We start from the raw sequence: 10,673 nt of genomic DNA, 5'->3' as shown, positions 1-10,673 counted from the left end.
CCGTGGCGGGAAGGGCTTCTTCTCCGACTCTGGTGAGTCGGGCTTCTTCTCCGACTCTGGTGAGTCGGACTTCTTTCACTCCTCTGGGGCATGCCTCGTAGGTGCTGCGGCGACGCCGTCCTCCCGCGAGTACGGGAAGGACTCAGGTCTACCACTAGCACTTTGGGCTCCCCCGGCGTCTTGACAGGTCCGGCTTCCTCCAGTGCTCCGTTCAAGTCTCTTGGAGTCACATTCTGGGCCCTGGTCTCCTGGACGGGTTCCGCCGCTCTTGTCGGTGTGACAGTGTGAGCCGGCGTACTACTAATTAGGTCCAGGAGTAGCTTCAGTTTTGCTGCATCAACCACATGTCCCATGATGGTGACCTGGTCGGCGGGCAGCGGCGTATCTGGTATTATTGGCATCCCGTACTGTAATACTCCGTATTTATGAGTCTTTGGGTACTCTATCGAGTTGGCCTTACTCTGTCGAGTAAGGGTATGTCGCGTTTTAGAAAAGTTTCTGACCTGTTGGGTACTCGATCGAGTAGCTAGGATACTCGATCGAGTAAGGGGGTACTCGATCGAGTACCTCGGGTACTCGATCGAGTAGCCGGTTTTACGGGGAGTTTTCTCGGGTTTTATTAATTATGCGATTAAGATATATAATCTTTCCGTCATCATTCTAAACACTTTTACAAAAACCTAATTTACTGTCTAAGAGAGAAAGCAAGCAAGTTCTTCATCCTAATCGCATAATTAGCAATCCCCGGAGTTTGGAAGGTCAGTTCTCGTCGTTGGTTATACCGTTGAGTTCCTTGCGTCGAGGGTAAGATCTATGTACCCTTTTTATTGTCTTTCCTTTTATTTGGTTAAACCCTAATTTAGAGATTTGGGGGTTTATGTGTAGTATGTGATTTGGTAGCCTTTATATGTTGTATGATAGAAGGTGGGTTCATAGAGGAAGCTTTTTGATTAAGCAGTAGAGACCGTCTGATTGTGTGCTTACCAGGTAGGATTTCCTACTCAGTATTAGTCCCATAATGGGATGATTGTTGATGTGTTGTGGTTGATTGAATAATATAGTAATTGTAATTGTATTGTGACGGTTGTGATTGTGATTGCTGTCTGTGGTTCTCGAGGCGTGTCCTCGGCTGAGTGGGGTCACTTGCGGGAGTGGCTTCACGCCCTAGTTTCGCCTTCTGTGGAACCCGCCACAGAAGGGATGTGCACATTAATGGACAGGGTTATCGCTCACTATGTGGAGCGGGGATTTGGTGGGTACGGCTGCGGTCCCCTACTGGCAGGGCTCGTCCAGTGGATAGTCAGTGATTGAGATGATTGGAATTGGTTGGTTGTGTGTGTGTGACAGTTAAGCTGTCTGTTTATCGTATTGTTGATATATGTATTGAATTGTGTGATTAGTACTGACCCCGTTTAAATGTTTTAAAAACTGTGGTGATCCATTCGGGGTGGTGAGCAGTTATTGAGCAGGTATGATATGACGCGTATGGGATAGCTGGGATGAGTCATCACGTGGCAGTTAAAAGCCTTCCGCTGTGTCAGACGATGTCTAGTAGCTTTGATAGTTTTAGAAGTAGACCGTCTGAGAACCTTGTAATTCCTTTTATTAGTTTTGGTTTTGATCATGTAATCACTTAAACTATAATTACTTTAAAAGTACGTTTCTTTATTGTCTTATGATATTCATTGCCTCGGGCAACCGAGATGGTAATATCTTCATACCTGAGTGGTCCTGGTAAGTGATGTGAATTTTGGCGGAAGCGGAAGACATTTTTGTAGGGTTGTTTTTGTGTTTTGAAATAAAGGGGATATTTGTTTCAAGATCAATGAAGACCTCGAAAACAATGGGATATTTGTCGTAGCTAGACCTATAGCTACGCCAATGGGTGAATTGTTTGATACTCGTCAAACAATCCGACTTAAACTTAGGATCACGTCCCTCGTTCAAGCAAGGTGCGAAATCGCGTTTCGACCTCTTAAGCCAAACTACTCGTGTAACAACACAAGAAGACAAGACAAGTTTTAGAGAATACTCTCAAGTTTTTACTTCAAAATTGGATGATAAACAAATGAGGGCTACAAGCCTTATATAGGCCGAAATTCCTTGGTGCCCAAGGCTAGCCTTTAATGCTTTATGGTGAATTCTAGGCTATGTAGAAGAACTAGGTAAGACTAAGCCAAAAACTAGGAAAGACTTTTGCAAAAACTAGGCTATGACAAAAACTAGGTGATCTTTATTCAATGCCCTTGGACTAGCCCATTTTCGAGGTTGGACCTTGCTCCACACGGTTCTCCTTGCTCCCATTGGGGGTTTATCATGCATTTTTCTCGACTATTATTCGAACCGATCCAGGCTTGGTGAACCGGGTTGTCTTGGTTGCTTGTTTCGAGAATTATTTCATCCAGGTGATTCGTATTCACATCAATTCCTCCCCCTTTGAAAAGAATTGTCCTCAATTCTTGCCTCGATATCTTAGGGATCAAAGATGAATATTATAAACCCGAACAAGCCCGAACACGTAGTCGAATCATCTTTGATGCCACCGGGATCAAAACAAATCCGGAAGTTAGATTCAAGCTTGATTAAGAACATGAAGCAGTTTACGCACCCTGTTGATCTCTTCTTCAGCTCATCATTTTCAATGTAGTCTTCATGCTTATCCCTCTCCGGTGATTTGAATTTGAAATGAGTATTGTCAATCACAACTATTTTATGGCATCTTTGCTTGTGCTTTACTTTCTTGTGATTTCCTCCCCCACCATCTTTCATGCACAATTCTACCAAAATCCAAATAATGGTTGCTCGAAGCAACAAGATCATCATGAGTTCCCATGAAAATTGACTTCAATAAGAAATTAGCGTTCCCACCATGTAGCTTCTCATCAATGCATTTATCAATTGGTGATTGATACGGTTCTTTCACTTGAGAATCAAAATTAATGTGATTGCCCAGAAACTCCTCATCCAAGATTGGCATAAGATTATTTTGATTTGCATCGTCATAACTTGTATGATCACTTTCTTTTTGGGGAAAGTTAAGCTTCTCATTATAAAGATCAAGTGCCCATTACAACAATACAAATATCTACCTAAAAAGACTTGAGTAACACAACCTCAAGGCTCTTTAAGGTAATCAATCCAACTAATCACATTTGCGTTCTTACTCTTAACATCACAATGATATAGTCTACTTTGCACATCTCGTTTGACCCGAGTAAAAATTATCTCAGGCCTCCATACACATCCTTCCAGTCTGCTCATATTTCTCACCTGCCATATATAGTACATTAAACAGGCCAATATTAGAGCAGTCACTTTCTTTCTACACGCAGCAGACTGTCGCCAATTCACCAGCCACAGAATGCAATTACTATCAGGAACCCTGACCTTACACCAGTCAGTAACCATGAAGAGACATTTCTTACTGTATACACAATCAAAGAATAGATGAGGATGGTTCTCTTCTTGACTGCCACACAGGAAACAACAGTTGCTATGCGTAATGCTCATTCTCATTAGCCTGTCCTGAGTAAGCAACCTCTGATGAGCAATGAGCCAGCAAATAAACGAGTGCTTAGGAATAATCCATCTATTCAACATCCACGGATACCACTGCACCTGCATCCCACCTGGTTGCAGCTTCTGATAGCATTCCTGAATGCTATAATTCTCTAACCCATCTCCTGAGAATAAATGCTCCTTAATAATATCCTTGACCTGGCATATTTTCCTCCATGCCCAGCTGCTGCCCATATTTGGTTTATAATCCTTCCATCCAGTGCTCTTAATATATATTGCATTCACCCACCTGACCCACAAATGATCTTTCTTTTTTGCTATCCACCATACATACTTACCAATAGCAGCCAGGTTCCAAACATGTAAATTCTTCAACCCCAGTCCACCATGCTTCTTGGATTGACATATCCTTTCCCAAGACACCAAAGCAGGGCTTTCTTTAGGATCAGAGCCATGCCATAGGTAAGTTCTACAAATAGCCTCAATCTTACCTATAACAGTCTTTGGTAGAATAAAAATTCGAGCCCAGTAGCTATGCAAAGTTTGTAGGACAGCTTTTATCAACACCACCCTCCCTGCATAAGATAACTTCCGTGAACCCAAGCTTCTTATTCTATCCACCACCTTGTCCACTAAGCAATTACAATCCATAACAGATAATCTTTTAGGAGACACATTTACCCCTAGATACCTGAAGGGGACTGCTCCTCTTTTGATGCCAGAAGCCAGCATAAGCTCAACATGATCACTTTCTTCCACGTGAGCTTCATCATAAACTTCTTCAAATTCTTCATCAAAAACAATTGGTAGATTTGGATCAAATAAAGAAGTACCTCTTGTATGAGGTTCATACAAGTTGGAAAATATGTCATCTTCGATCACATCTTTAATTTGATCATCATCACTCAATGGCTCCATAATCTCGCCTTTTTCTCTTTCGTCGAGTTTGAACACATCACCCAATCGTTCCTCCTCATCAAACAACTCATCCCGACAAGCAACAACATCTCTCGAGGTAATCAATCGTTTATTTGGACACGTGCTTTGATAATGCCCAAACCCCGGATACTTGCAACATCGTGCTTTGGAGAGACTTGTTTCCTGAGAATCGGGCGTTCTTGCCGTGGAACTAGGGGTGGCAGCCGACTTGGGTTCGCCAACACTACTCGCCGGACTCCCTTGGTGGAGATTGGCGATCTTACGATAAGTCGCAAGCGTATAAGTTCTTTGGAACATATTTCTTACGCAACTTGCGTTTAAGAGAATCCCAAGATGATAATTTCTTTTTTCCAGCGTGAGCACGCCTTGCTTTCAAATTCTCGTACCATAGTGAAGCCCCTCCACTAAGTCTTCCAATAGCGTACTTGCAGCGTTTCGTGTCATCCAGAACTTTGAAATCAAACATTCGTTCGATTTGTCTTTCCCAATCGAGATAATCCTCGGGTCCGTGTCTCCCGTGAACTCGGGTAGTTCACCGACCTTGAACTCTTCAAATGGCTCGTTCTCGTCTCGGCATCCACTTGGGATCGTTTTCTTGTAAATTCTTTAAAGCCCTTTGAAGATTCTTGAGAAAGTTCGGATTGTCGAAATTCATTTTTGGATGTTGGTTGCTTGAAATTTCGAAACTTTTTTTTTTTTTTTTTTATGGTGAACAGTACCGTGAACAGTGACCTTTTTTTTTTTTTTTTTTTTTTTTTTTTTGTGAAGAAATCAAGACCCCTGGATCGTCTTGATTAATGGAAATCAAGAGCCGAAGCTCTGATACCACTTTTGATGTGAATTTTGGCGGAAGCGGAAGACATTTTTGTAGGGTTGTTTTTGTGTTTTGAAATAAAGGGGATATTTGTTTCAAGATCAATGAAGACCTCGAAAACAATGGGATATTTGTCGTAGCTAGACCTATAGCTACGCCAATGGGTGAATTGTTTGATACTCATCAAACAATCCGACTTAAACTTAGGATCACGTCCCTCGTTCAAGCAAGGTGCGAAATCGCGTTTCGACCTCTTAAGCCAAACTACTCGTGTAACAACACAAGAAGACAAGACAAGTTTTAGAGAATACTCTCAAGTTTTTACTTCAAAATTGGATGATAAACAAATGAGGGCTACAAGCCTTATATAGGCCGAAATTCCTTGGTGCCCAAGGCTAGCCTTTAATGCTTTGTGGTGAATTCTAGGCTATGTAAAAGAACTAGGTAAGACTAAGCCAAAAACTAGGAAAGACTTTTGCAAAAACTAGGCTATGACAAAAACTAGGTGAGCTTTATTCAATGCCCTTGGACTAGCCCATTTTCGAGGTTGGACCTTGCTCCACACGGTTCTCCTTGCTCCCATTGGCGGTTTATCATGCATTTTTCTCGACTATTATTCGAACCGATCCAGGCTTGGTGAACCGGGTTGTCTTGGTTGCTTGTTTCGAGAATTATTTCATCCAGGTGATTCGTATTCACATCAATTCCTCCCCCTTTGAAAAGAATTGTCCTCAATTCTTGCCTCGATATCTTAGGGATCAAAGATGAATATTATAAACCCGAACAAGCCCGAACACGTAGTCGAATCATCTTTAATGCCACCGGGATCAAAACAAATCCGGAAGTTAGATTCAAGCTTGATTAAGAACATGAAGCAGTTTACGCACCCTGTTGATCTCTTCTTCAGCTCATCATTTTCAATGTAGTCTTCATGCTTATCCCTCTCCGGTGATTTGAATTTGAAATGAGTATTGTCAATCACAACTATTTTATGCCATCTTTGCTTGTGCTTTACTTTCTTGTGATTTCCTCCCCACCATCTTTCATGCACAATTCTACCAAAATCCAAATAATGGTTGCTCGAAGCAACAAGATCATCATGAGTTCCCATGAAAATTGACTTCAATAAGAAATTAGCGTTCCCACCATGTAGCTTCTCATCAATGCATTTATCAATTGGTGATTGATACGGTTCTTTCACTTGAGAATCAAAATTAATGTGATTGCCCAGAAACTCCTCATCCAAGATTGGCATAAGATTATTTTGATTTGCATCGTCATAACTTGTATGATCACTTTCTTCCACGTGAGCTTCATCATAAACTTCTTCAAATTCTTCATCAAAAACAATTGGTAGATTTGGATCAAATAAAGAAGTACCTCTTGTATGAGGTTCATACAAGTTGGAAAATATGTCATCTTCGATCACATCTTTAATTTGATCATCATCACTCAATGGCTCCATAATCTCGCCTTTTTCTCTTTCGTCGAGTTTGAACACATCACCCAATCGTTCCTCCTCATCAAACAACTCATCCCGACAAGCAACAACATCTCTCGAGGTAATCAATCGTTTATTTGGACACGTGCTTTGATAATGCCCAAACCTCGGATACTTGCAACATCGTGCTTTGGAGAGACTTGTTTCCTGAGAATCGGGCGTTCTTGCCGTGGAACTAGGGGTGGCAGCCGACTTGGGTTCGCCAACACTACTCGCCGAACTCCCTTGGTGGAGATTGGCGATCTTACGATAAGTCGCAAGCGTATAAGTTGCTGGAACATATTTCTTACGCAACTTGCGTTTAAGAGAATCCCAAGATGATAATTTCTTTTTTCCAGCGTGAGCACGCCTTGCTTTCAAATTCTCGTACCATAGTGATGCCCCTCCACTAAGTCTTTCAATAGCGTACTTGCAGCGTTTCGTGTCATCCAGAACTTTGAAATCAAACATTCGTTCGATTTGTCTCTCCCAATCGAGATAATCCTCGGGGTCCGTGTCTCCCGTGAACTCGGGTAGTTCACTGACCTTGAACTCTTCAGCGGCTCGTTCTCGTCTCGGCATCCACTTGGGATCGTTTTCTTGTAAATTCTTTAAAGCCCTTTGAAGATTCTTGAGAAAGTTCGGATTGTCGAAATTCATTTTTGGATGTTGGTTGCTTGAAATTTCGAAACTTTTTATTTTTTTTTATGGTGAACAGATCACCGTGAATGTGACCTTTTTTTTTGTTTTTTTTTTTTGTGTGAAGAAATCAAGACCCCTGGATCGTCTTGATTAATGGAAATCAAGAGCCAAGCTCGATACCACTTTTGATGTGAATTTTGGCGGAAGCGGAAGACATTTTTGTAGGGTTGTTTTTGTGTTTTGAAATAAAGGGGATATTTGTTTCAAGATCAATGAAGACCTCGAAAACAATGGGATATTTGTCGTAGCTAGACCTATAGCTACGCCAATGGGTGAATTGTTTGATACTCGTCAAACAATCCGACTTAAACTTAGGATCACGTCCCTCGTTCAAGCAAGGTGCGAAATCGCGTTTCGACCTCTTAAGCCAAACTACTCGTGTAACAACACAAGAAGACAAGACAAGTTTTAGAGAATACTCTCAAGTTTTTACTTCAAAATTGGATGATAAACAAATGAGGGCTACAAGCCTTATATAGGCCGAAATTCCTTGGTGCCCAAGGCTAGCCTTTAATGCTTTGTGGTGAATTCTAGGCTATGTAGAAGAACTAGGTAAAACTAAGCCAAAAACTAGGAAAGACTTTTGTAAAAACTAGGCTATGACAAAAACTAGGTGAGCTTTATTCAATGCCCTTGGACTAGCCCATTTTCGAGGTTGGACCTTGCTCCACACGGTTCTCCTTGCTCCCATTGGCGGTTTATCATGCATTTTTCTCGACTATTATTCGAACCGATCCAGGCTTGGTGAACCGGGTTGTCTTGGTTGCTTGTTTCGAGAATTATTTCATCCAGGTGATTCGTATTCACATCAGTAAGGCACTTGGAGTATGAGGGTGTTACAAATGGTATCAGAGCGACGATTTTGGAACCTGTAACAAACGAACATAATGAACATAGGGAGTCTAATAAAATAAACCTGGTGTATGTGTAATGGGAGCCCCAGCTGATGCTAGGTTTTGGTTGAGTAGGCGCCCTCATTTCAAAATCTTGGCCCCATGATACTTAAGCCAGTCACATGGTGTGGGAACGTGGAGTTCGTGTGTATATGTGCGACGTGTATGTTAATTGTGCTGTATATGGTTTGTCGAAAGCATGTTCATGATAGTTGGTTTACATGTTGGTTGGAATCGTTGGAAAGGTATATGAGAATGATGAATGATATGGTAGGAAAAGAAAGTAGTTCGTATATGATGATGTGTGATGAATAATGATGTTGCAGGACGAATGATTTATAATGAGGCAATCATAATAACATGTGGTTAGGGGGTGTGATAATATTTGTTTTCGTAGTTTTGTTTGCGAAAAGCTATATATTAAGTTCGTATAATTGTCTACTATCGTATCATATGCGCTTGTTAGATGAAGTATGTGATTGAACTAGATGAATTGATTGGAAAAGATGAAGTGGTAATTTCGTAAGGATATGAATTTCTTGATTACGGAAGTGTTTGTGATGAAGTGGATTCGTAATGTTGTTGTATTAGCAACCTGGAAATAGGAATTGAAGTGTATGGGTGTGGTTTGTGTTATGAAAAGTTATGAAAATTTAAAACATGCGGGTAATACATGATTGAAAGTTGATTGACATATGAGCATGATAAATGGTAATGTTTGGCTTTTGGTAAGTAGTAACATGAAGAATAGAGGTTCAATGATATGTGTTTTATATAACGAATTGGGTGAAAAGCATGATGGATGTTTATAACGTGGCACTTGATAACATGAAGTAGATTATTTTGTTGATTGTATGAGGAGTCGCGCAGACTTGAATGCGTAGTTGTAATCATAATGTTGAAATAATAATGAATGCATAGTACGTTAGGGTATGTGAGATAACATTCGGGTAGTATTCACGAGTCTGCATGACTCGATCGAGTGGGTTTGACTCGATCGAGTGGGTTTGATTCGATCGAGTGGGTATTTGTCGTTATTTTGACCAGAATCGTGTTTTTGGGCACTCGATCGAGTACCTCGGGCACTCGATCGAGTATGGGGTCACTCGATCGAGTAGCCGGGTTACTCGGTCGAGTAAGTCAGAGATCAGAAGGTCTGTTTGGGTTCTGGAGTCGGGACACTCGATCGAGCATGTTGGGCACTCGATCGAGTAGCCTGTTACTCGATCGAGTAGGTTTAGGCACTCGATCGAGTAGGGTCTGTGCCGGTCATATGCGTGTTTCGGGTCATATGTTTGTCTTTGACATTCGTTGCATATTATGTTTAATTCAAAGGTGTTGTATTACTTCTTTATGCATTGTTTTACGTATGTGTTGGTCCTGAAGCGTAAGTTACCCAATCTTTTGATGTAAAGAGTGGCACTATGATGAGTATGAGTTCGGTGGGGAGGACATGACTTATATGTGATTATGATAGATGGTGGAAAAAGAAAAGGAAGATTGGTATAGTTTATTGAGGCATGGCGCACGTTTTGCGAGACGGGATGAGTGATATGATTGTGTGTTGAGTAATGTAAAAGTAAGTGAATATGGGCAAAGGATGATGTGACTATAATGAACGTGAGAATAAAAAAGATTGAAAGTAAGGATGTGGATAGTGACAGCTTGAGATGTGTAAAGAGTTATGGAGGGAAATGGTTAGGAGTCGTGTGGGTTATGGATATATGTAGTGAAAGTTCGTTTAAAAGGGGTTGAGAAGAGTAATATATAGTGAACTTTGTGGAGACATGTCGCGAGGTGTATTTGTAGACAGTGAGTGAGTTTGGGAGGTTTGGTTTATTAAAAGATGAAACTACTGTGTGATTTCCTTGGGTAATTAACGGTATTAAATGAATTCTGATTTCTAGAGATGTAAAAAGGGAGAAGCAATTGGTTGAACATTAAACGTTGGTTCTATGGATAGATTAGTGGCAAGTATGAGTGATAGCATAATAAGAGAAGATCCATGGTAAGAAAGAGTGAGATGATGTCGGTAGAAAATTATGGAATTCGAGTTTTGGAGCAACGAAGGGGTAACTGGATTTCTAAAGAGTAGCTAGAAGGAATAAGGAATTGAACTATTAATTGGTATTATTGAGTGTAAAGAGAAAAGAAGGATAAAAGTAAGCTGAGGAAAATGTTCACCGGAGCTATGTGATATAAAGGTAAGGAATCATCGAAATGTGTGATAGTATCACGAGGATGTTAGCTAAAGGTTATATAGGAGTTTCAGGACGACATGATTGATAATGAGTTTCGAGGAATTAAGGGAGTAAGAAGTTGGTGG

This window comes from Silene latifolia, chromosome 11, assembly GCF_048544455.1.
Source record: "Silene latifolia isolate original U9 population chromosome 11, ASM4854445v1, whole genome shotgun sequence".
Lineage (NCBI taxonomy): Eukaryota > Viridiplantae > Streptophyta > Magnoliopsida > Caryophyllales > Caryophyllaceae > Silene > Silene latifolia.
Note: the sequence above shows the minus strand (reverse complement) of the source record.